This window comes from Protopterus annectens, chromosome 4.part0, assembly GCF_019279795.1.
Source record: "Protopterus annectens isolate FY-2018-M chromosome 4.part0, PAN1.0, whole genome shotgun sequence".
Lineage (NCBI taxonomy): Eukaryota > Metazoa > Chordata > Ceratodontiformes > Protopteridae > Protopterus > Protopterus annectens.
In genome coordinates this window covers 1105357461-1105385352 of record NC_056733.1, presented here as the reverse complement: position 1 = coordinate 1105385352, position 27892 = coordinate 1105357461, and positions in this window count along the sequence as shown.

Sequence of the window (27892 nt, the reverse complement as noted above, 5' to 3'; positions counted from 1 at the left end):
CTTGAATATGAATAGTTTAATAAGTTCTGTATTACCTGACTCAGAAACTATAGCCTTTAACTAATGCTTGCTGTGACCCAATAACAAGATGCTATTACGTTACCTTAGCTATCTCTCTCTCACTCTCCCTGATTCCATTGTTGTACTACAAAATTATGAACACATCTGTCTTGTAAATGGATCAATAAGCATGTTATGTATCTTTCCTGAAGGTATAGATGTACTCATGTTTGATGAATGTAATGCACAAATATGTTACTTTAGGCCTCCATATGTGTTATGTACTTCATGTATGTATTTGCCTGGAAAAGGTCCTTAGATAATCTGACTTTCCCAGTCAACAAACTTAAATAAAAAATAAAGCACATCATGGAAACGTATCTGGAGAGTCTAGGTGTCAGAAGATATTAGGGTGTAAAACAGTATTTGTTTGAAAGTACAATACCATGGGACTGTGGGGTCTAAATAATAGACTAGCTCTCTTTCTATTGATGTTTCTAATCTTTCCTTAATAATTAATGTGTTACTTTAATTAAAAAGTATCTCACTGTTAAAAGTTTTCTTTTTAATAACATTACATTGTTATTTTTCTTCAGGTTTTGTTTTAGTGTTTATTAGTCTATTATTCACATTATTAACAAAGCAAATGTTCATATGTAATAGCAGATATATATTTTCTAAATGTACCTTTATCAGAATGGAGATCAAAAAGTTATAATTTTTTTAACAAAATATTTAATTACATTTATGATGTATTAATGTATTCTGGGTCTTATTAGCCTTCAGATTAATAGAACAGAACGGTATGGGTTGGCAAGTGTATTTAAATGAAGTCTGTAAGATGGGCTTTTTTAATACTTCAAGCATTTTTCATCCAACACCTTTGCTATATTTGTGAGATTTCAGCAAAGCTGATGAAGGAACACTGCCTTTGTACATTGTATTAACTGCTGTTTTCTTGTATTCATGTGGTAGTCATTGATGAAAACTTTGATTGCTAATTTGTTATACCTAGAGTAATTTTTTACTGTCTGTAAAGGAGTCTGAAGATTGCAAGACCATATGAATATGTATTGTATAAAGATAACAGTTTAGTACATGGGCTTAAGAAAACAGCAGTCTGCATTCATGGGATCATAGGAAGTTAGTAGGCTATTAGCCCTGAGGCTCTTATAAACCTAGCCAAGAGTTTAGACTATGTTTAGACAAGTCAGCACCCAAAGCCCCTGTCCAGCAGGGACACAGGTGGAATCCCAGGGGTGTATTTTCTGTTTCCCATCCAGTTATCCAGGTTGCGCTTAAAAAGGGATAAAGAGGAACTCTGCTTGACATGGAGAGGCAGTCTGTTCCACAGATGGGGGAGTCTCCGGGACACAAATTTGTCCTGCCAACAAGTCCTATTGATGTCACAGACCAGGTTGAGGTTGTGCATGCAGGTTACCTGACTGGAGCTTGACTTGCAGATATGCAGCAATCCCATCAAGGTGGGGTCTGAGATTGCTTTGTATGCCAGACAGAGGTCATCTCTGAGGAGTCTGCATGAAACTGAATAGAGGGACAGGGCATTTAGCCTAACCATGCAGGGTAGATCTTTGAGGATCTGGATTCTCCTGGTGAGGAACCTCTGTGGTCTCTGCGAGGTACATGCTGAAGGGGGCGTTGTACTCAGTAATTGGCCGTATAAGGGAAGAATACAGGGATGTTATGACCTCCTTGTCCCTGGATGAGATACCCTTACTTATGAGGGGGACCATGTAGAAAACTTTCTGTGCAATGGAAGCAACATGATGGTCAAAAGTCAGGTTGCTATCAACCTGAGTGCTGAAATCCCTCACAAATGATTATGTGCTTAGGACGTTGTTGTTAATGTGATAATATGTGGGGATGTCACTCTACCCAAAGGAAGCAGAACATGTGGCTTCCAATTTCCCACTTGGTACCATTGTCCCAGTGTAGAGTACTTGTGTGATCCTTCAGGGAAGGAGATATCTACATCATCAGTGCTGTCCATGTACACTGTCCTTCTCTCCTTAAGGCTTTCCTGTCTGACCGCAGCCTTTGCTCCTTTACTTTGGTGGGTTTGGTACCCATGGGGATCAGCACTCTAGAGTCATCCATAATATGATGAATAATGATTATTTATACAGATGAGATAAATAAAGATGCCTCTGTTTGTAATTATTAAAACTATTTATGTGTATTTGCTATTCAGTATGTATTTGCACTTCATCACTTAACCACTTCACCACTGTTTAAAAATTTTCTTCCCTCTAATTAAGTACTACAATTTTGTTCAGATTCTAGAGTCCCTAATGTTCATAGGTAGGTACTAGGCTATTGACCCAAGGGCCTACGTAAGCCTAGCCAACAAGGTTCCCTGGTTTATGCCACCCAAGAAAGTTATTTTCCTGTGCCACTGTCGAACAGAGACACAGACGTGATCCCCGGGGTGTATTTCCTATTTCCAATCCACTCATCAAGATTTTTTTTGAAGTGTGCTAATGAAGAACTTTGCTTGACATAGATGGGTAGCCTGTTCCAGAGTATGGGAATTCTCTGGGACAGGAATCTATCCTTCCAGCATTTCCTGTTTATTGTGGTGACAAGGTTTAGGTCCCTAGAGCGTGTAGCTCGGAGGGATTGGGATTTCTTTAGGTGTAGCATGTCCAACAGCTCTGGGTTTGACATAGCTTTATATGTTAGGCAGAGATCACCTCAGAGTAGGCGATATGCTACAGAGTAAAGCTAGAGTTTTTTGAGGTGGTCAGTGTAGGGCATTTGTTTGACGCCAGTAACCCTCTTTGTGAGGTACTTCTGTGGCCTTTCCACTGCAGATGTCTTGTGAGGTACATTCCAAAAGGGGCATTGTACTCTATAATGGGTCTAATGAGTGTCGAGTAGAGGGGAACAATGACCTCTTTTTTCCTGGATGAGAACCCTTTTATGATGAGGTGTGTCACGTAGAAGGACTTCCTGACTACTGTGGCAATGTGACTATCAAAGCAGAGACTACTGTCCACCTGGGTCCCAAGGTCTAATCACACATTCGGTGTTAAGTAGATTGCTGCCTATGTGGTAGTTCATGGGTACAGAGTTTTTACCAAAGGGGATGACACTGCACTTTTTGGCACTGAGCTTGAGGCCATGGCTCTGACACCAGGCATCTGTCTCAGCGAGGCCCTTCTGTAGGATGTCCACATCATTTGGGGACTTGACTATGGCTCCTAGTTTGCAGTCATCTGTGAACTTTGTTAGGCAGAGGCCTTCTGTGTTAGCCTGAACTTCAGAGAAGTAGATACCAAACAGAAGAGGTCCCAGGATGGAACCCTGTGGTACTCCACTTGTCACTGCTTTGAGGTCAGATTTGGAGTCTGCAACTTTTACAGTGTGGGTTCTGTCAGTGAGTCAGTTGGCAACCCATCTTGTGATGTAGGGATTTATACATAGTTTAGTGAGTTTAGCTATAATTCCAGAATGGGGGATGGTGTTGAAAGCCTTGGCAAGGTCAAGATAGGCTGTGTGAACCACCTTATCCTCATCTACTGCTTTGGTGACTGCCTCAAAGAAGTTGATCAGGTTCAGGAGGCATGATCTGCCTTTCACAAACCCGAACTGGGTGGGATCCAGAGTTTGGAGTTTACCAATGTCTTTGTTTATGAGTTCCATGATGATACGTTCCATGGCCTTGCAGACCAGGCTCATCAGGCTAATAGGTCAATAGTTCCCGGGATCAGTGGTGGCTCCCCCTTTGTGGAGTGGGATAACTGTTGCTGTGCACCATTCAGTGGGCACAAAGCCTGATGCAAGGCTATTATTGAACATGGTGCTTAACTGGGGAGCCAGTTTGTTCTGAAGTTCGTGTAAAACGCAGCCTGGGATGTTGTCCAGTCTCATGGATGCTGTGTTTTTGGCTTTGGAGAGTGTAGCTTTTACCTGCGTAGTTGGGATTGCAGGGACTCTGCATTCTTCCTGTATAGATATGAGCCCTTTAGGGGGTTGGGGTGGTAAAGGTAGCACTGAACCTATCTGTCAGGATGTTGGCAATATCAGTTGGTTCTGTAATTTTTGTGCCTTTGTGCTGTAACTCAGAGCAGATCTGGGTGTTGCCATTGAGATTCTTGACATAGCTATAGAATGCTTTGTGGTTGTCCTTAGAATTAGTGGGGATTTTGTTTTTGTAGCTAGCTTTGGAGGATCTTATAAGGGATCTCAGCTTCTTACTGAGGCTGACCAGGGAGCTCCTCCACTCATGGGATTTTACTCTCTTTTGCAACAGTTTCGTCCTTCTGTTGTACAGTTTTTTTATGGCAGGAGACCACCAGATTGGCTTCCTTTTTTTGGAAGATAGCGTCTTGGTGGGCACATTGTGCTGTAGCACTGAACAGTTGTTGGAGGTCTTAACCTAAAGCTCAGCATGAGCATACATATATACACATACATAGGTGCCGAAAGTTGTTAAAGACTGGGGAGGTGGAGGGTGACAGGAGCATTTAGTGAAGTAAAAAGGGTAATTTTTTTATAACTATTTGCTACCACAACATAGGTTCACTTGGAGGACATTTTAAGCTTAGCCAATTCCCCTTTGGTGCTTGAATTAACATTTTCTGATTGGTCTTAGCTATCCCCATGGATGATGAGAACAACTGTGATCATACCATAGATAATTTAAGGGGGCCATGTAAGGGATTCAGCATTTAGGAACTGCCTCTATCCATTAGTGGCATGAGGGGAAATCCTGGAGTACATTCTCTATTACCCGTCCTTAGATCCAAGTTGCATTTGAATATGGATGGATCAGCTTTGTTTTATTTTTATGGATAGTCTGTTCCAGAACAGTGGTAGCTTCTGTGATATATATCCACCTCTCCAGAACATTCAGTTTAGATACCTGGACTGAGTATTTCTGATGCCATTTGCTGATGTTCAGTAGGTCCATCTGTATTATGTCGGAGGATGCTTTGTATGCCAGACATGTCACCTCTAAGCACTCTGTAGGATATTGAGTATAATAATAAATCTTTGAGGTGGTCCAAGCAAGACCTATTGTTTAGGACTTGTATCATTTTAGTAAGGTATCTCTGAAGATATTCCAGTTGTTGCATGGAGCTCGACAGATACATGCCAAAGTGGGCATTATACAAAATGATTGACATAATGAGAGCTTTGTAAAGGGGGAAAACAACATCTCTAAATCTCGTCACAATCAATTTGTTTATAAGCTGTGCAATATAGAAAGGCTTTCTTATGACTCTGGGCACATGTTTGTCAAAAGTTAGGTCACTGTACATACAAGTTCCCAAATGCCAAACAATTGGATCAGTTCTCAGAGGGCATTGTTATGATTTTGACACCAGTTATTATTTGGGACAAACCTTCCTGCATGATGATTAAGTCATTTGGGGATTCAATAACTTCTTCTAGCTTGCAGTCATCTCAAACTTAGCTGGCCAAAGCTCTTTGGTATTTCCTTTTACTTTTGAGATGTATATGCCAAACAGAAAAAGTCTCAGCACCAAACCCTGGGGGACTCCATTGGTGACTTGTCTGTTCCCCTGTTTTGATCTCCTGCATCCTGTGAGCCAAGTTGGCAATGCAGCTGGTGATGTAGGTGTTTGCTCCTACATTATTCATCTTTTGTATTACACCTGAGTAGGGGATTGTGTCAAAAGGCTTGGCCAGATCAAGGTAATGTGGTGTGAACTGTTTTACCATCATCCATTGCTTTGGTAACAAGAGCAAAGCTTAAAATTTGTCCATGATTTTGATCCTTTCATACTTTCCTCTGGGCTGTTTTCAAACACATTTTTAGGGCCATGCATACATGTATACTTTCCTTAATTCAACTTCCTGATTGTATTAAATTATATTCCTTTTATAATACAGCACACTTGTTAGACTTAAGTTAGAGCGCATTTTAAATTTATTGTTTAAACATTTTTTCCAGTAGGCAATGAAACAAAAATGCATTAACCAATAATGACAAAACTGCCCTATTCAGAACATTTCCATGATAACAGTCTACTTCCACACACAATATATATATATAAATACAGAATCACAGTAGTGTAAGCCATAGGCATGTTGCACAGCTTCTTGAACCTATTTTCAGGTGGGGGGGGCAAAAGGCCAAAATCCAGGGACACATTTTAAACATTGCTTGTATAATTTTGGAAAGTTGCTTGCATAAAATGTTGTGTTACGACCATGCATTTCACTGCCAAGTCTTGAACCTAGAACCCTGTGCACTACAGTCAGAATAACATACCACTAAGCTAAACCAGCAGTTTCTTGAAAGACAGGAAGACAAACTTAAATGGCTATCATATCATTTAGTGAATTCAGTTCTCACTTCTCACCATAACTCTCAACCTTTTAGCACAAAAATACAGAACAAAGCCAATAATGTGGGGAATACAGCCCCAAAATAGGGACACATTTCAAATACTGATTTTATAACCTTAGAAAATTGCTAGAATAAAAGGTTTTGTTTTATCACTCCTGAAAACCAGAGGAACAGAACAAAAATATGAGGCATAAATTCACAAGTGATGGTGGCTAGGGACTTTAGGCTCTTTTTACCTGTACCCAAAGTACAGGGTTTGAGCCTGAGTACCTCTAGCCAACAGATGTATCCTGTTGGGGGCATTTTCACTCACACACACAAACACATCAAAAGTCAATCTACCTCACATAGAGCAAGATATTTATAAGTGATATTCAACTTCTGCTGAAAGTGTGTCAGAGTGTTCACCAAATTTTAATCACCTGTATTGTAAATGAGAAGCCTAATGATTCTATTCAAGAACTGAACTCCACTGCCATAGTAGAAGATTGCCATGTGACAGTACCTCATCATGCATACTTCACTATGCTACTATGCTCCACCCCTTCTAGGATGGGCCTCAACATTGCAGTGTGCCTTGACAGAGCTTTGACATTCAACAAAGAAAAATGTAGGACTCCTAGTCTCTGTCAGTGATAAAATAATAATAATGTTGCTGCATACTGAGTGTACTGGCCTGGTGTGGTTCCAATAAATTCTTCACTTTTAAATTCTAAAAGTACATTTTGATGGTCTAGGTCATTCAAATGAGTTAATCTTTCCGAAATGGACAATGTTGGCAACAATAAAACAAACATGTTTTCAGGTGAAATTAGGTGCTATTACTGTTAATGGGGATTCACCAACCTATGTATCTTTCTTCCATGCTACTTATTATAATCATATTTTAGGTCACTACAACTTGGGGTAGGAAGAAAAAATGGAATGGACAACAACAAATGCCCTACTTCCCTATTATATAATTCCTAAAAAATATACTGGCTTTTTTTCTGACCCCTTAATCTGCTTTCCATCAGTGTTTTACCTCCTTCACCATATCTATTAATATAAGCCAAAAGAAGGGTGTTTAAAATTCTTCTTGTTGGCTACAACTTCATAAAGGGATATGCTATGCATTCCATTATTCACTCCTAAAACTGAAGAAAAGCCAATAATTTTCTTTTTTTAGATTTTGTTATTGATGTTTGCCTCTTCTAGCTGCATAATATTCACAGATTATAGTTGACAAGTCTACCACTGCTTTGGATCTTTAAGAATCCCATCTGGCTAATGCAGTTGGACTGTCACATGACTCTGTCTTGCTTAGGCAGCTGTTAGCTGCCTTTACACCAAAGGATAGGGTTGCTTGACTGTTAACTCAGTTATTCCTTACCTCCCAACATCAGCAACACAAAAACAGAACGTCTTCTTGTATTTAAAATTCTGTGTGCAGGTAGAAAGGAAGAGCAGGATGCACAGACGTGAAGCGAAAGGTATGTATGACTATTTATTTTTATTTATTTATTTTTATTTTACATTTGTTGACTGGGCTAGTCTAGCTGGATACATGTCCATTTTCAGTAGAGGCCCGGGGAGAAAAGCTCCAAAAAAACCCCAAAAAGAATAGAAAATCCATACATCCATTTAAAAAGGTAATAGCAGTTAAAACTTACCAAGAACTAAAAAAGCAGCTGTTACAACATTTTTTTTTTAATATATAAAATATACATTAGTCTAAGCAAGGAATAGAACTAGCAGTAATAATCAATGGGTATTGTATTTGAGATACAATATCTATGTATACATGCATTATATTTATAATAACATGGTAGTAAGAAATTATTAGGTATTAGAGTAGTTGTAATTTGAAAGGAGAAAAGTTAGTCAGGGTTAGTACAGGAGCAGAGCCAGTGTGTCTTAAGAAAGAGCTTTAGATTATTTTTAAAGAGTGGCAGTGACATTTGTGTAGTGAGATCAGTGGGTAGTAAATTCCATAATTTTCCTACAGAGTTAGAGTACAGGGAGTCACCTGCTGAGTGATTGGATCTTGACGTATTAATCAGCAGTTTATTGGAGGAACGTAGGTTCTTATTGTTATTATAAGGTGTAATGATGGTAGAGAGTATAGGAGTGTTGGTGGGCTTATACAGGGCCTTGTGGACAATGGGAAGCTGTAGAAATTGAAGCTGGTTGTGAAATTCTAGCCAGTCTAGTTGTTTTAGATTCAGACAGTGATGGGTTCTGAAAGGAGAGCCTGTGGCAAACCTAGCAATATTATTATAGGATGTTGCCAGTTTGTTGAGGTTGTTTTTAGATAAAGAAGTATATATAGGGGAGGCATAGAATAGGGTTGAGATTAAGTGGGTTCTGGCTGTAACAGCCCTAGCTATTGGAGTTAGAAATGGCTTAATTCTGTAAAGGGATCCCAGTTTTATGTTCACTAATGTTATTGTATTGTTAATGTGGGTATCAAAGTTGAGGTGGTTGTCAGTTGTTATTCCTAAGAGTTTAGTGGTTGGGTCGGGAGAAATGATAGTGCCATCATTTGATAAAAGTGTGAGGTGGATGGGAGTTGATTTTCGGGTTGGAGTGAAAAGTAACAATTTAGTTTTCTTGGGGTTAAGGAGGAGATAGCGGTTTGAAAACCATTGTTCTACAGTATTGAAAGCTTTTTGGGTAAGAGATTTAAGTTCAGTTTCAGAGGTGGCTGTACAAATAATAGTAGAGTCATCTGCATATTGAATGCAGGTGGCATGTGGTATAGCTGTTTGAAGGTCATTAATATAAATGGAAAAAAGGAGTGGACCCGAAATGGAGCCCTGAGGAACACCGAGGGAGATAGGAAGGTTATTAGATAGTTTATTTTGCCAAAGTACCACCTGTTGACGGTTTTCAACTTAAGATTTAAACCAATTCATGGCTTGGAGATCAAATGAGAGGGATTTCAGTATGTGTAGGAGGAGCTGGTGATTAACCATGTCAAAGGTTTTAGATAAATCAATGAAGACTGCAGAGGAAAGATTATTGTTGTTGTGGTTTTTGTTAATGGTGTCTGTGAAGGATAGCAGAGCAGTGGTGGTACTGTGGAAAGGTCTGAAACCATGTTGACAGTCAGCAAGCAAGTTGTGATGGAGAAGGTGTGAAAGTAATTGCTTATGGATGCATTTTTCCATTATTTTTGCAAGGGGAGATAGCAAAGCTATTGGACGGAAGTTAGAATACTCGTTGGAGTGTCCCCCTTTATGTAGTGGAATGATATGGGAAATTTTCCAGATAGATGGGATAGTTCCTTCATTTATGGTTCTGTTGATCAGAATAGAGATGGGGTAAGCTATGGCTTTAGCTCCTTTTTGCAGGAATTCTGCTGGGAGTTGGTCATCTGATGGAACGGTAGGCTTTAATTTTAGGAGAAGGGAACAGATGAAGGAAGTAGACACTGGTTGTAAATGGAAAGGTGGAGGTAGGATAGTGGTAGAAGTTGGCAGATTTGAGGTGTCAGGAGAAAGATGGCTAGCAAGATTTTGGATAGCATCAGTGAAAAAAGAATTGAAGGCATTAGCAGTATGTGAGGGATTGTCAGGGTTAGAGTCTAGTGGGTTGGGTGTGATAGACTGGCCTGGGTAAAGAAGTTTGTTAATGCTAGACCAGAATTTTTGTGGTGCATTGTGGTAGGTTTGCTGTGTTTGAAGGTAAAAGTTCTTTTTGTCTAATAGGATGACTTTTTTGGTATTATTTCTGTGTTGTTTAAATGTTTGGTGATCTGAGGGTGTTTTAGTCGCATGCCATTTTGCCCAGGATTTATTTCTGAGAAAGATTTTTTGCCTGGTATTATTGGTGAGCCAAGGTGCTGGGTTAGTTTTATATCTAACTGAGCGTGGTGGGGCATGATGATTCAGGATTGCTAGGAATATTGTATTGAAGTATTCTATGGCTTCATTAAGTAGAAGAAATTTTAATGGTGACCAATTACATTGTTTGAGTTCAGTTTGGAAAAGTTCTGAATTTAAGTGTTTTTTGTGCGTATTGTTCTATAGGAGAGAGGTAAAGTTAGGTTGGTCTTATGTCTGATAATATAGGTTAGTGAATGGTCACTGAGGTCATCTGGGAGGGTACCTGCTTTATATGTTTGCTGAGGATTATTTGTATGAATCCAGTCCAAGGTACTTTCTTTGTTGTTGGTTCTATTAGTTCTGGTAGGGGAGTTAATTGCTTGTGAGAAGCCATAAAGGTTAATATGTGTGGTTGGGTGTATGTTACTACAGGTTGTCCAGTCTACATTGAAATCTCCTAGTACTATGGTTTCTTGTGGGAGATTGATTGAAAGCCAGTTAAGGATATTTTCAAGTGTAGTGATGTTATTACCTGGGGGAAGGTATATACAGATAATGTTTATGGACTTATGTGTGTTGATTTGAAGTTTAGTGATAAGTATTTCAGCACTATTGTTTGATGGTGGGTTAACATTTAGAGTAGTAACCTGAAGTTCTGCTTTATAGAGGATTGCTACCCCTCCTCCCTTTTTGACTGTGCGGTCAAGTCTAATGATATTGTACCCTGGTGGAGTGACTTCATTGTCTTTAACAGTAGGTTTTAGCCAAGTTTCAGATAGGCATAAGATGTCAGATAAGTGAACATCTAAAAGGGCATGAAGTTGAGCAATTTTGTTGCCAATGCTACGTATATTGGGGTGAGCTATAGATAGTGAGTTAGATGGTTTGGTGGTTGGGTTATTAGTTTTATTTGGGTTGCAGGTTGGAGTGTTAAGGGTATTGTTTGGGCCTGGGTTAGGGTGAATATCCCCATCTAGTATTAAGTGTAGCAGTATAATGTGTTTAGGGATGAGAGGCTTATGATAGAAGTCAATTACTTTTCTAGTGTTCTGGTTGGTATACTTAATAGGAGTTATTCTATGGTATTTGGCAAGTATATAGCTAGGTTTAAATATAAGGTTAAGAAATGTTGGATAGATAGTTAATGGCAGTGTGGAAGTATGTTTAGAGGGGAAGAGAAGCGTAGAGTATAGTGGATGTTCGTAGAAGGTTAAGAGATAGGCAGTAGTTAGTGAGGGTAAGAGAGAGAGTAAGAGTAAGACTTGTAGTTGGTACAGGGTAGTTGGTTTAGACATATTTGTTTGGGATGTAAGGAGAAAAGTTACTGGCAGAGTACTTTAAGCAGGTAAAGAGAATTATTAAATAGGTGGGGTGCTGTTGCAAGGAGGGTTAAGAGGTGAGTTAAAAGAGGGTGTGATGAGATAGTGGTGTTTGGGGGAGGTAATTATGTAAACAGTTTGATTGGTGTGAATTTGATGTGGGTGTGACTATGGAGGAATAAATGTAGGAGCACTGGGGGTGGGTGAGAATTGGGGAGCAGGGTAGGGGAGCGGAGTGAGCCCGCAGGGCGAACGGAGTGGGAAGAGACACAAGAGTGGATTTTCAGGGGTGACAATCAGTGAGGAATGAAAAATATGCAGGTAAGTCTGAAGGTAAGAGATTATGGAGAACTGTTGAAAGGCTGGCAGGAGTAGGTGTGTGTGGGGAGTAGAGTGTAATTAAAGATCTTGAAGGTCAAGGGGAGATATAGTAAAATAGACAGTCATAGGAAAACTGGAAAGGGAGTTAGATAAGCATGGATAAGCAAGTGAGAAGAGATAAATAATTCTGACGCTGAGATAGAGGCGCCACCTAAATCATTACTAGATCATTCTTAAAGAAGAACTTCCTTAAAAACAAAAACAGTATTTTATTTTAATTAAAAAAGTAAATGTGACAGTCCCTCATCCCTCAGCAAGTGAAGTCAAAGTCCGGGGGGGGTGCAAGTGCACCCCCTTGCACCTGCATGCGGGCACCCATGACCGCCACTGAAGAATATATTCATAGTTTGGAGGGGATAAGGTCCAAACACCTTTAAGTTGTAAAACTATCTTCCTAGGGAGTAAAACTAAATAAACTAAAATTACTGTTCACATATATGACTAACACCAGCCAACCAAGCACACTCTATAAAGTCCTACCATGCTGGTTAAGACGATCTTCAAACAGGCAAAAAGAAAGTGCTCCCAAGAGTACTAGAAGGTAGCACGCTTTTCCTACCAGCTGTAGAAATATGCGAACCAGGGGTACCAAGGGGTCTGAGAGAAGAACCTGTGGGAATCCGAGGAGAGGCAAACATATTTAATTAACAGGAATGGTGCTAAACAAACTACAAGCCCCATGCTGTAGAACCTACCAGTTACATCTCGAACAGCCCGCACAGTTACGCTTCACATGCGTGATGACGTGTTTCCTTTAGGGGAGTGCTTCTGGTGTTGCAGCACTTTGCTGTGTAGTACAGGCTGCGTTCTGACAGTATAAATAAACGCTGCACACGCTGTGTGCACTGCAGCAGGACATGGCCACAGTCATGCTTTTAGTAAAAGCACTAGATTTCGGCTCTAGGGACCAAATTTTTGAGCTATAAAGTTCAAAAAGTGCTAAATTGGCAACACTGGTTTCCAGCTCGCAAAAGCATTGAAACCCGATGATGTCAGCTAAAGCACTTCGGGACAGATGATCCGCAAAAGTGTGTGGGGGGGCTCCACACCCCCCCTTGCTCTATGGTTCCAGCACCCATGTATACATACAAACAAATGCAGAAAAATATGGTGCAGAATTTAACCTACAATTGCTTATGATTTAGAATGCCTTCATCTAGATTATTCCATCGAGCCATAATTCCATCTCTTTGTTATCCCTTCCTTGAAACAGTAAATGAGTTAGTAAAACAAGGGAATATTTTCTTAGCTTTAGGCATGCCTTGCTCTTCAGAGTTTTAATGTTACACAATGCAATACACACACACACACACACACACACACACACACACACACACACACACACACACACACACACACACACTTTTCACTACACAACAAGAGGTTTTCTGGTTCGATTCTCAGCTGGGGTGCTTTCTGTGTGGAGTATGCATGTCCTCCCTGGATTCGTGTGGGTTTCCTCTAGCTACTCTGCTACTCTGGTTTCCTTCCACATTCCAAAGAAATGTGTCTGGAATGTTTTTCCCCAGGCCTCTGCTGAAAATGGGTTCAGTCCTATTCAGATTTTCCTGGTAAGCAAATGTTAAATAAATTAAAAATAAATAAACACTTTGAAATAGGTTATTGTTATTCTGACAGCTTTCATCTGTGTATGTCATGAATTTTCTAGTAGTAGGTAGCCTTGCAACTGATCACATCCTTCTGGCCTTCTAATCTAAAGAATGCCCATCTCTACCATTTATATGTTGGACAGCACATCTCAGTTTGGTGACCTTTGAAAACACCGACCACAGGTCATCTCAGTTCAGAACCACCTTTGAAAGCTATGTGTACACCTCCCTATATTATTATTTATTCATGTGATAGTTACAATATATATCTTAAAAAGGATAGCTGTATTAACTACAACTCAATTATAAGAAGATCTTAGTCTCTATATACCCCCTTCCATGACAGCAGCTAGATACATTGTAGCTGAAGTTAACCTAAGTGGATGTCACCCATAATGGTACTTCTCTGAAAAGCTATGGACATATGTTCTTAACATGTCAGGAGGACAGTGGTAATAGGGGTCCATATCTTCCTGCACCTATTGCCTCTAACTGTAAAGAGACCAGTTATCCCTGGGTACACATTTTAGATATTATTTAGTTACTGTTCATTACCAGGAACACCCCACTAAGGTAATATCTGCTTACAGGGGAGGTTTGTGACAAAAACGCCAGTTATGCAGATCAGTGATACAAAATGGGTTAACATTTAAATAACCATTGGTGACCTACAACAATAAGACCCCGGTTTGATTCTCAGGCGGGATGCCTTCTCTACAGAGCCTACGTGGTTCTCATATCTCTGTGAAGGGTTCTCATATCTATGTGAGATTTGGCTAGGATTCCTGGTTTCTTCTCATTCTCCAGAAACATGTTGGCGGGTCTATTTTTTTTGTGAGTACTTTAACTTACTAGCCTAAATGGTATATCTTCTCCTATTCACCCACCAAAACTCACATACCTCTCAACCTTTTAATGCAAGAAATCTGCACAAGGCTTAAAATAATGTGGAGGACAAAGGTCCAAAACTAGGGACAGATTTTAAATATTGCTCTTACAAACTTAGAAAGTTGCAATAATGAAAGGATTTGTGTTCCCATGCATTTTCTGAAGGATATGAAGTCAGAAGCTCAAATGTCTATCATTATTTAGTGACTTCAGTCCTCAATCGTCCCCCCCCCAAAAAAAAAAAAACACAAACTGTTTGAGAAACAGACCAAAAATATGAAGTAAAAATCTAGACATTCTGTGAAAATCTGGACAGTTGAGAGGTATACCAACCCAGTCTGACCTTATAACTAATTTAGACTAGAATATGGCCTACATATAAGTTGACTTCATGCTCTAAACATCAATTGTTCTAAGTCTACTATTGTTTTTGAACAAATGCTTCAATCTAGGAACCAAAACTCTATTCCATTCTCTTATTCTAAGGTCAGCAAACTAGTCTAGCCCCTGTTGTCAGCCTCATACCATTTGGTATACTCAGGCAATGTAAGAACTGTCTGATGCTCAGATATAATGATTTTTTACTTAACTTGTCACTGTGTTTATGAGAGATGCAAGAACCTAGCAAAATTTGAGGCTACCCTCTAACAAATAGACCCATCCTGTGCATATCATTCACCTACATCACTATCCACACATACATAAACTAGGTTATCATATGCTAAGGCACTAAAAAAAAATCATTAAGCACTGCAAAGCCAGTTAGTGACAACATAGCTGAGAGTTGCTAGGAAATACTACACTCCTTACCGACTCTGCCTAAGCAGTCTTCAGATACAGATAGAAATGTACTAGTGATTGGTGACTCCATAGTTAGGTGCACAGATTCTACATTCACAACGGTAGACAAAAATAAGGTGACAGTGAGTTGTCTCTCTGGCGCCAAAATTGCTAAAGCTATAAGAGTGCTTAGGACCCTGAAAGACAAATATGAGTACGTCATTGTGGTGGCCCATGTAAGGGTAAATGACCTGGGGGGCAGAACCCTGGGGTATATGAAGAGAGACATGACAAAGCTCTCCACATATGTCACAGGTTTAGGTAAGTTCTTAGTATTGAGTGGAATCCTTCCATCATGAAAAAATTATGCCAAAGTTTAAAGAAAAATGATTGGCTTCAACAACTGACTAAACACTTGGTGTCATTCTAGGGGGATACAGTAAGTGTCAGCGTGAGAAGAGATGCTTCACAACAATTCTTACTTTACCAGGGATGGTTTATATCTTTCATTCCAAGGTCTTCCAAGGTTTCTTGAATACTCAGGAAAGCTTTTGTAGCCCCTACTGTGCTTTTCTTAGGCAACGCTCAGGTGATGAACCTCCCAATCTAACGTCTAAAACAAATCAACCATTGGACCACGCACATGTGGCTCTGCTTAACACTAGAACTGTAAACAGCAAACTGATGGAGCTGAATGCCCCCCAACATTTAGAGTACAGGTATATAAGTTTTGTTACAGAAGCCTGTTTTTAATGCTCCAAGAGTGTACCCTCAATATCTGTGTTTTGTGCTTAACAGCCATTTAGACATAGTAGAAACAGTGGTGGCATACCTATATTTTTTAGACACCACATTACACCAAGATAGCTACCTAGAGACCTGCAGTCAGAGCTAAAAGAGATTCAAATCATGCTAAATAAGTTCAGCTATCAGTTCATAGCATGCTACTGAACCCCCCTCCATGTCTCCAGAAAATCTCACAACATCCCTGAATATTCTGGATGAACTCCCATGAGAAGAAATACTGTTATCCTAGGTAATTTTAACTGCTCAGTGATTAACTGGTGGACCTATGCCATCGATACATTCAATGCTCAAAACTTCTTAATTTTATAAATAAGAACTCCCTGGACCAGAATGTCAAACAACATACTAGAGAACAGAATATACTTCACCTGGTCTTAACAAACTTATCATCTGTATGTACTATTCCCAAGGTATCTCCCACTCTGGTCAAATTAGACCACAAACTAGTAACTTCCCCCAAGAGACTCTCCAAACTGTCAGAAACAAATATTACATAACTCAAGGACTTCAGACATACAAATCACCTATAATTCTATGATGAAGTCTCTATATTTGAGTATAATAGTATTACCTACAATGTTAATATTGCAAAGAATTCTACACAAGAGTTCCACTAGTATCTGGACAAATGTATTAAGTTGGTAGTCCCTACTAGATCCAAGCAAATGGACAGGTCTGAAAGCAAACCAGTGTGGTGGTCTTCAAACATTAATAAACGATGTAATAAAAGGAAGAAACGCCTAAACCTATATAGCAAAACAAATGACCTCCAAATTGGAGAACATCAAACAGGTCATAGTATGACAGGATCATAGGAGGTTACTAGACTAATGGCCCCAGGGTCCTTACAAGCCTAGCCAAGTTCAACCTGTGTTCCCTGGATAATAAACTAAAAAATGATATATGAAAAACAGTCATTCCACGATCTTAGACTAGCCACAGAAACCAAAGACAGCTACAAATCCTTCTTTACTTACGTCAGAAAAAAATGAGAAATAACACCCAACATTGCTCCCAGCTTATTCATAATGGTACTAACTACTGTGAGCTAGTGGATATTGCCAACATACTTGCAAATATATTTAGTGCAAGTGTCACCCCAGAGGCATTTATAACAAACTTACTTATCCTTGATGGGATCAAGCCAACAGGCATCACAAAAGAGCATGTGATGCAGATAATTTCAAAAACAAAGAATTTGGCCTGACAACACACCTAGATGTCTAATTAAAGCACTAAGCAAACACTGGTGAACCCCCTTCTCATTCCCTTCAACCTGAGCTTAACAACTGGCTTTGTTCCATGGGAGCGGCCTACAGCTTTTGTGATTCTACTCCACAAATGTGACCAACCACAGTCCCTGGGAATTACAGACCCATCAGCTTAATGAATCCTATATATAAAGCCATGGAATGTATCATAGCTGACCTAATTAACTATGATATTAAAAATCTTATCAGACTCAAGCTCCAGCAAAAGTAGATCTTGTCTAATGAATCTTGAGAACTTTTTTCAGAGGGTTACTCAGGCAGTAGATTGTGGACAAGCTGTCCTGGCAGTGTACCTTGACATTGCCAAAGCATTCCATATCATACCACATATAAATATAATAAGCAAGTTAAAGGAGCTCCAAACTGACCCATACAGGGTTAGGTGGACAGCCAAATGGCTTAGAGACAGGACTCACACATAGTAAGAGTAAGGGTGCATCCTCTTAGACCATGAGGTGACCAATGGAGTTCCATAGAAATCTGTGCTGGGAACTCTGCTATTTGACATCTACTTCTCAGATCTCTACTTATCAAGCAAGGACCTATGGTTAACAAAGTATGTATATTACTATAAGCTGGTAGTCATCTTCAAGTTTTCATCAGGCATATATACACTCCAGCATGAGCCTTTATTTGTCAAGAGCTGGTGTACTGAAAATAGGCTCAGGCTCAATGCTAAAAAGCGCAACATTCTAGCAATAGTTTATCACCTCCTAGCTTCTGCTTGTACCATAAATAACACATCTCTCCAAAATGAAAAAAAAAAAAAATGAGAGAGACCTGGGCACAAAGTTGGTCAGCTTTCTTGTATCTGACCATCACAATGAAACAATGGTTAGGAAATCCTTTTACCTTGCACAGTTCATAGCAAAAGGTATTTCTTCCAGATCAAAAGAAGTTCTCACCTACTTGTGCTATTCTTTGATTAGGCCCTTCATTAAGTAGAACACCTCCTTTGGGATGTACCGCACTAAGCATATCAAGCGAGTGGAAAAACCCAGACGATTTTAACTAAAGGGCCTAAAAGATCAGAACTGCAAAGAAAGACTGGAGGCTTTATTCTGTATACTCAGTTTCATATAGACTCCTTAATCTATATTGCGTATAGTGATATAAGGGATCTAGTAGTCCAAGAACACTTGTACATCAGTACATTAAACAGTCCAGCTAATACTAGTGATGGAAATCTAAATATATCTCAACAAATACATGACTAAAATGGGAGGAGAGATTTGTCAAGTAGCACCTGTCCCTTCTTCAGAACAAACTCATTCTCCAAGTTAAGCAGTGTGACAAACTGCCTTTAAAAAGAACCTTCTCAACTGGAGGGGGTGTTCATAAATTCACCCCTTGTATAACTGGCCTGGCACTGCTTGAAATGAATGGCAAAGACTATGGATGGGTTATAGTGAGACAGAAATGACCTCAAGGCTCAGTTGCCTTTTAAACCCTATACATGTGACATGCAATTGCTTTGTGCCCTAACTGTGGCTGGACTGGATTCTGTCTTCTTTCCACTGTTTGGTGGAAAAACAATCTCTGGCCCCACAATCAGGATTTGGATGACAACAGGTACAACACACAGACACACACACACACACACACACACACACACACACACACACACACACACACACACACACACACACACACACACACACACACACACACACACACACACACTACATTGAGCCTATATCGAGTGTATAACACATGCCTACACTGTTACAAGGAGCTCTCCATTGAGAGGTTTCTCATAGATTCATTAGTAAGTATTTTCCAGCTACCCTTGTAGGCCATTTTAGGCCTAGCCACTTTACTTTTTGTTCTCAAATTAACCTATCCCATTTGGTTAGAGATTGTGCTTGCCTATTCCATGGTCGATAATTATATATTACTCATAATGAGAATAACTTGTACAATACCACAGAAAATTTGAGGGGACTCATGCATGGGATAAAGCATTTAAGAGCTGCCTCTATCCATTAATAGTACGTAGGCAGTTGTGGGATAAATTTTATGTTTCCCATCCATAGATCCAAGTTGTGCTTGAATATGGACAGGGATGAACTTTGTTTAATGTGGATGGGGGAATCTGTTCCACAGCAGTGGTATCCTCTGCAAGATAAAAACATCCCTTCAAATTGTTCTGTTGATGTTGCAGAAGAGGTTTGCATCCCTAAACTAAGTATTTCTGATGCCATTTGACTTGCTGATGTGCAGTAAGTCCATCAGTACTGGGTCAGAGGATACCTTGGATGTCAGACAGAGGTCACCTGTTAGCAGTCTGTAGGATACTGAATATAGTGACAGGGCTTTGAGTCGGTTCATATAGGACATGTTGTTTAGACTTTGTATACTTTTGGTAAGGTATCTCTGATTTTGTTTTTCCATAGTTTGGCAAAAAGTCATGGAGTGAACTAGTGGTGAACTGCAGTGTTTTTTTTAAACTTTTCTCTGCTGTACTGTTGTGACCATGCAGTTAGCATATATAAGTTAGAGGGCTAGAGTAAACTAGTAGGTCTGGAGGCAAGGTCCTCCACAAGAGGGGGTGCATGCTTGGGGGATTTTCCCCCTGCAACAACAAAAAAAAAAAACCATATATATATATTTTTTTATTTCCTGTTAATGCTTTTTTTGTCACACTTCTCCATATTGGAAAATTGAAGTTTGTGTCACTGTCAGATGATCTGAATGAACACAGGGAAAGCAGTGTATCTAGCTATCCATTCATAATTCCCTTTTTTCTATTTTTCACATGGATCAGTGTATCACATCAGCAGTATCACCTAGAGCCAATGATCATACTGCCAGTTGGATAACCCTGCCACATATGTCTAATCAAAAATGGGATATTATTATAGTGAACTCAAACTATGCATGGAAAGTGTATTCGGCACAGAGGTTTTCTCATACCAAGGGAAAAGGAGCAGGTATGGTGGGATGTAAGTATGAGAGTCTTTGACAAACATTTTGTTTCTAAAAAACTTTTGGTTTATTTAGGCAGATAGCAGTACAGGGTAAGGAAGGAAGTGAATAAGTAGAAACAAAGTGAGAAGAAATATGTAGAATTACAGAGAGTAAGATAACCTTCCGAGATTAGAAAATGAATCAATAGGTAACCAGGCATAGTGAAAGGAAAGTTTTGTTATGCATTTTTTCAATCTTATCTTTTGAAGCTCAACCTTTCTGCTGCTGTTGCTGTCTTAAATGCCAATGCTAGTGTGGACTAAATTAGTTTCCCATGAAGTAAGGGTTTAGTTTTGAAAGAAGAGATTTCCTGAACATGCACTTTCAGAGTGTTTATGCTTATGGTCTTGCATATTTTTATATATGTGGATAAGAATTCCATGTAGCAATAGGCACATTTAAAACTCTCCGTAGGTCTGCACTTCATATACCTTCTGACAGTGTGTTGCAGGCCCCACCACTCCCTCCATGAATACATTTCTTTTGATAGGCTTATATAGTCTCATTCTAAGTTCCCGCCCATGCTTTTACATTCCCCTATTGGCACCAAACTGTCTAGTAGACCCATATGAGGTTTCCATTTCCTCTTGCTTTCATTTAATGTAAACATTTCCCGTGCACTGAGAATGAGTTTTTATTTCATGGCTTATCAGCTTCATATCTGTTTTGCACATTGTTGATCAGGTTGATGTTTCCTTTCTGATATTGCCTCTAAGAAGAAATGCAGTACTGTATTCTAAGTAGGGATTTAGAACTGTTTAAGGAAAGAAAACATTTCAAAATTGCAATCTCTGCCAGATGCTTTAGGAAGGTTCCAATGAAACTGCTGGACATAAAGTAGAGCACAAATTCGAAATTATATTTCCAAAATAAATTATTATTACTTCTAGAGTCTCACAGTATCTGGAGAACAGTGCTTTTTGAGGTCCACATTATTTCCTTTTTTTAAAGTGGAACAATTCTGACATCAGGATGCTTAGAAAATGCATTTCATAAACATCAGTGTCTGAAAAGAAAAGGTAAATAATCACATCAGCCCTAATGACAGGATGACATCTTCTTTCTTAGATGCACATCCATCATTCTGTTAGCATTTGCCTTTGCCCTCCCACATTTCACAGCATGGTTAACTCTGCAGGTGAATGTCCCCCCCTACCCCACTAAATGCATGCCTTGTACTTTTTGAATCTGCCTACCTTTCAAACCATACTGCGCATGCTGAAGCATGATTACCCCATAATTCTATCACATTTGCACAAAGGGTGACCTTAGCAGTGCATCATTTTGTTTACCTTCTCTGAACTGCCATTGTCAGAGTTGTGGTCTTTGAAAGATGACTCATTCAGCACTGCATCACTACTCCATGCGTAGTCTTTGTAGTTGTCATTATAGATGGATGATAACTGTTTTCTTTGGATGATTTGTCATTGTGTACATCCCCGATCCCCGTTTCATAACAGCCATCTTTGTTGGCATCACACAGCTTGCTTACTATTATGCCTTAACACGGCTTCCAGCAATTTCCTACTGTCAGCTTTGGTGGTGGTCCGTTCATAGAACTCGATCAGCTTCGAGTGTCAGGACCTTTACAGATTACCATATCTGTTAAACAATTTCTGTATAGTAACTCTATCTGTCTAACTCACAACAGGCTTTTCCTAACCTTTCCTCAGATAGAAGCAATTGTAAACAGACTGTAATTACCTGGTTGTTTCCTGGGTCCTCCTTTGTGAAAAAGAAAAACTAATTTGCCACCCCTCAGTTGTCTTGCACCATACCTGTCCCCACTGAGAGAGTGTACTGTACTGACAGTGACTCACCTAGCACATTTCTTAGTTCTGTTAGCTGGATTGATTCTAACTGATTAGACCCATATGCCTTGTCCAGCTGAAGTCCCCTAAGCTCTATCTCTGACGTCTTCTGTCACTACCTTATTTCCCCTCATTTCTGCTGACTTTTCTCCCTAAAACTGGTATTCTACTTCCTATAATTCTGTAACTACTGATATAATGACCTCATTCAGTATACATAGTCCCTTGGTTCCTTGTTTCTTCATTTTTTACTGCCTTCTCTTTGGTTGTCGGTGAGTTTTTTTTCCTGCATTCTCGTATGTACTTGAACAATTATTGTCATGTCTGTCCTTTACTGTCATAGTAACATCTGTCCCTAGGCCTGTCATTGCTTAATGTGTAACATTAGTTACATGTTTCTTTAACATTAGTAACATCTGTCCCTAGGCCTGTCATTGCTTAATGTGTAACATTAGTTACATGTTTCTTTAACGTTGTATATACCTTTTTTCTTTGTACCTCCCTATCATTCTCTTTTCTGTCCTCCTTACCTAACTTTTTTAATCTGTGTTGGTTGTTTTACTTTATCATATCTTCTTTATTCCTTTCGCACATTCATTAAGCCAGTTTTTCATCTGCTGTTAGTCCCTTCCATCCTGCAGTATTCCCTCTCATGGAGCATCCCAGAAAATTGAAATCTGCTATGCAGTAATATCACCATACCTTCCTAGCTGCCCTTCCACCTCCTTCACCGGTGACAATGAACTGTACATTTCCACTGTTCTTGCCACTGATCTGTCCATATATTTCTTTGATGACTTCTGGCTACAAAGCTGTAAAATGGGCATGACAAATTGAGTTCTAGCCCAAAGTACCAGCTTCTACTGGCAAGGGTACAAGCTAATTAGCATTTATTTATTATTTATTTTTTTATTACAGTTTTATGGCCAGGATAGTCTACTGGGCCTGGAAGATCTCGTTTTCAGTGGAGGCCCGGGTAGAAAATCTCCACAGGATATAGACAATTTTACAATAGTTATACAAAAGTAAAGTAGAAGAACAGTGAAAAATACAGAGATAATATACAATTTGTTAAAAAAGTCATAACATTTCTAATCCTAGGTAATGATTTACAAAAGTGAGATTTGTGTAGTCTAAACATATTAAAAGTACAGGCATTTCAGATGAATAAAAACATGTAAGTAAAACATTTACGTACGGATAAAAAACAAGCTTATTTATTTTGGAAGTTAAACATATGAGGAGAGGACAGAGAGAGGAAGGTGAGGTGGGAGAGGTAAAAGGTGGTATATAGTGGAGAAAGGGAGTGGGTTGGGGGAAGTTTATGTGGTATAGGGTAGGAGAGGAAGTAGAGGCAAAGGGTAAGAGAGCACAGTGATAGAAAGTTGAGGTATATAGTGCATGGAAGATGGTGTTAAAGAGTTTATGTGGTAGAGGTACAGGAACATTCCCACTTTGAAAGGAAGTGATATTGGAGAAGAGTTTTGAAGTTTGAGTGGCTCTGAGTATTTCGAAGGGTGGTAGGGAGAGAATTCCAGAGTTTAGCTAGGGAACAGGATAATAGTAGGTGTCCAGGGGGTCGACAAGGCTTATATATGTTTAGAAGATTGTGGTTTTCTGATCTTAGAGAGTGGCTGGGAATGTAGGGGGTTAAAGAGGTGGACAGAAAAGGACAACTAGAAGGTCTGAATATGAACTTGTGAGCAGTAATAAGTCTAAGGAGTTTGAGGTAGTTAGGAAGTTCAAGTCATTTCAGGGAGTGGAGAGAGAGACAGAGATGCGATGAGTTTCTGGAGTTGGTGGCAAATTTGGAGATTTTATTGTAACAGGCTTCCAACTTGGCCTGTAAGCCTAGCTGAAGATTAGTGAATAGGGGGGCACCAAACATAAGAGAGGGAAGAAGGTAAGTAGAGGTAAGGGTGTGTCTGTCTGGTGGAGGGGGCAAGGTAATGATTGTGTCTATACAGGAGACCTAGTTTTTGGTGAGTTTATTTATATTAGTTTGGATATGGATGTAAAATTTTAGATTTTCATCAATTATGACACTGAGCAGTTTGGTATGTGATACTATTTCTATGAGGCTGTTATTCTGAGCAGTCACTGTAAAAGAGTTTTTGTCTATATTGGTGTTTTTGTATGGGGAGAAGATCATTAACTTTGTTTTATTGGTATTTAAGGCAAGGTGATTACTATACACCCATGATTCGGTATTAGAGAAGGCTGACTGAGTTTTGAGAAGTAGGTCAGATGGGGGTGTTTGCTGTACAAATAATGGTCGAGTCATCAGCATATTGAATTAGTGTGGCATCGGAGAGAGACTGGTGGAAGTTATTAATGAAGATGTTAAAGAGGAGAGGTCTAGGATGGAACCCTGAAGAACTCCGGTAGGGCTGTGTAGAAAGGAAGAGAGTGAATTTTTCCACTTGACAGCTTGCTGTCTTTCAGAGAGGTAGCTGGTGAACCAGGTGATAGTAGGGGGGGGAGAGGTTGAGAGAGGAGAGTTGAGATAATAGTAAAGGGCAAGAAATGGTATCAAAGGCTTTGGAGAGGTCAAGGAACAGAGTAGAAACTATTTTGCCAGAGTCGCGAGCAAGGTTTATGGAGTCTAGAAAGGAGAGGCGGGCAGTGATGGTACTATGCCTGGGATGGAAACCATGTTGTGTAGGAGTTCGTATGTTATTTTGGGTCACATAGGACATCATTTGGGATTGACTACATTTCTCCATGATTTCTGATAGTGGGGATAGGATGGCTATGGGACAAAAATTAGAAGTGTCAGTGTTTTTGCCTCCTTATGGAGTGAAATGATAAAAGTGTGTCTCCATAGTGAGGGGATGTATGATTCTAGTATGGATCAGTTTATTAAGATAGAGATGGAATGGGCAATGCTGTCTGCAGACAATTTGAGGAAAGTTGTGGATAGGTTATCTGGGACAGGGGATCATGGTTTGAGTTGAAGGAGGAGCTTCTTTATTTTGCTTATAGAGACAGGAGAGACGCTAAAAGTAGGAGTAGGGGTAGTCAGATTGTGTGGACATGTAGAGGGCTTGGTTTGGGGAGGAGGTTGAAAGTGGTTAGAGAAGCTGGTGGTGAGTTTAGCTATGGATTCTATGAAGAAGGCATTGAAGTCAGAAGCATTTTCTAGATCAGTAAGGTTTAGGTTAGGGGATAGATTATCCTTATTGCCTGGGTGGAGAAGGGAGGAGATAGAGTCCCAGAATTTTCTTGGGTTGGATACGTTTTCTGATTGAAGTTTATTGTAGTATGATTTTCTATCCCTGATTTTTAGCTTTTTAGCAGTGTTATGGAGTTGTTTGACTTCTGTTAGGACATGGGCTAACTTATTTTTATGGTAAAGTTTCCACTTTTTGTCTCATGTATATGATTTGTTTACTTTCTTTGGTTAACCAAGGGGAGGATGAAGTTTTAACCCTTTTAGTTTTTAGTGGAGCAAAGTTATTAAGAAGGTTCAGGAAGGTTTTATTAAAGTAATCAATGGCATTGTCAAGAGGCAAAGTTTTTAAGGGTGACCAATCTATTACTTTCAGGCAGTCTATGAATATTTGAGGGTTGAAATTGGAGAGGTTCTGAGATTGTACATAGTGGTGTAGCTTTTGAGGGGGAGAGGAGTGACGGTCAGCATATGCAGGCCGGTGGTCACTGAGAGAGTCAGGAAAGGTGCCAGTATCTGAGATAAGGTTAGGATGAGACACTAAGATCCAGTCAATGATGGCACCAGTGGTTCCACCTTTGTTTGGTCTGGTAGGAGAGTTTATTAACTGGATGTAGTTGTAGAAGTTGATATTTAGGGAGGAGGTTTCAGAGTTTATCATGGCCCAGTGTATGTTTATGTCACCTAAACTAACTGTTTTTGTTTTGATGTTGAAAACCAGGAGAATCATAATCTTCTTTCAGCTGTTCCCATTAGGGGTTGCCACAGCGGATCACCTGTTTCCATTTCTTCCTGTCCTCTGCATCTTGCTCTGTCACACCAACCAACTGCATGTCCTCTCTCACCACATCAATAAACCTTATCTTAGGCCTTCCTCTTTTCCTGTTACCTGGTAGCTTCATCCTTAGCATCTTTTTCCCAATATACTCAGCATCCCTCCTCAGCACATGTCCAAACCAACATAATCTTGCCTCTCTGGCTTTGTCTCCAAACCTTCCAACCTGGGCTGATCCTCTAATATACTTATTCCTAATGCTGTCCACCCTCGTTACACCCAGTGCAAATCTTAACATCTTTAACTCTGCCACATCCAGCTCAAACTGCTGCCTTTTTGTCAATGCCACTGTCTCCTACCCATATAACATAGCTGGTCTCACCACCCTCTTGTAGACCTTCCCTTTCACTCTTACAGGTACTCGTCTGTCACAAATCACTCCTGACACTCTTCTCCACCCACTCCATCCTACCTGTACTCTCTTCTTCACCTCTCTTCCACACTCACCCTTACTCTGAACTATTGACCCCAAGTATTTAAACTCATCCACCTTTGCCACCTCTACTCCTTGCATCCTCACCATTCCTCTATCCTCCCTCTCATTCACACACATATATTCTGTCTTAGTCCTGCTGACCTTCATTCCTCTTCTCTCTAGAGCATATCTCCATCTCTCCAGGGTCTCCTCCACCTGTTCCCTACTCTCACTACAGATCACAATGTCCTCAGCAAACATCATAGTCCACGGGGACTCCTGTCTGATCTCTTCTGTCAACCTGTCCATCACCATTGCAAATAAGAAAGGGCTCAGAGCTGATCCTTGATGTAACCCCACCTCCACCTTAAACGCATCCATCACTCCCACCGCAGACCTCACCGCTGTCACACTACCCTCGTACATATCCTGTACCACTCTTACATACTATGTCTTCAAATACAGGGATGTTGTTGCCTGGAGGAATATAGAGGGCAGCAATGCATATGAACTTGTGTTTGTTGAGTTTAAGGAGGGCAATACAGAGTTCAGGACTGGCAAATTTAGGAATGGGATTGGTGTAGGGAGTAACAGTGCAGGAAGAGGAGTAGAGTATAGCTACTCCGCCAACTTTTTTTGCTGGGTCTGTCAGAGTGTAGCATTTGGTAGCCTGGTGGGAGAATTTCATGATTTCTTATATTAGAATTAAGCCAGGTCTCTGTGATGGCAAAAATGTCAGGTTGGTTATAGGACAGCCAAGCGTGGAGGATGGGAATTCTATTTCTAAGGCTTTGGGCATTGATTGTAATAAAATGAAAGAGCTTACTATAGAAGTACAAGTCTAAAGTTTCAACAATTGTCTAGGAGTATGTGACTTTGGTACAGCTAAGGAGGTTATAGATAGACTTTTAACAAGGAAGGAGTGGGAGTATGTGACTTTGGTACAGCTAAGGAGGTTATAGATAGACTTTTAACAAGGAAGGAGTGGGAGTATGTGACTTGGTACAGCTAAGGAGGTTATAGATAGACTTTTAACAAGGAAGGAGTGGGAGTATGTGACTTGGTACAGCTAAGGAGGTTATAGATAGACTTTTAACAAGGAAGGAGTGGGAGTATGTGACTTGGTACAGCTAAGGAGGTTATAGATAGACTTTTAACAAGGAAGGAGTGGGAGTATGTGACTTTGGTACAGCTAAGGAGGTTATAGATAGACTTTTAACAAGGAAGGAGTGGGAGTATGTGACTTTGGTACAGCTAAGGAGGTTATAGATAGACTTTTAACAAGGAAGGAGTGGGAGTATGTGACTTTGGTACAGCTAAGGAGGTTATAGATAGACTTTTAACAAGGAAGGAGTGGGAGTATGTGACTTTGGTACAGCTAAGGAGGTTATAGATAGACTTTTAACAAGGAAGGAGTGGGAGTATGTGACTTTGGTACAGCTAAGGAGGTTATAGATAGACTTTTAACAAGGAAGGAGTGG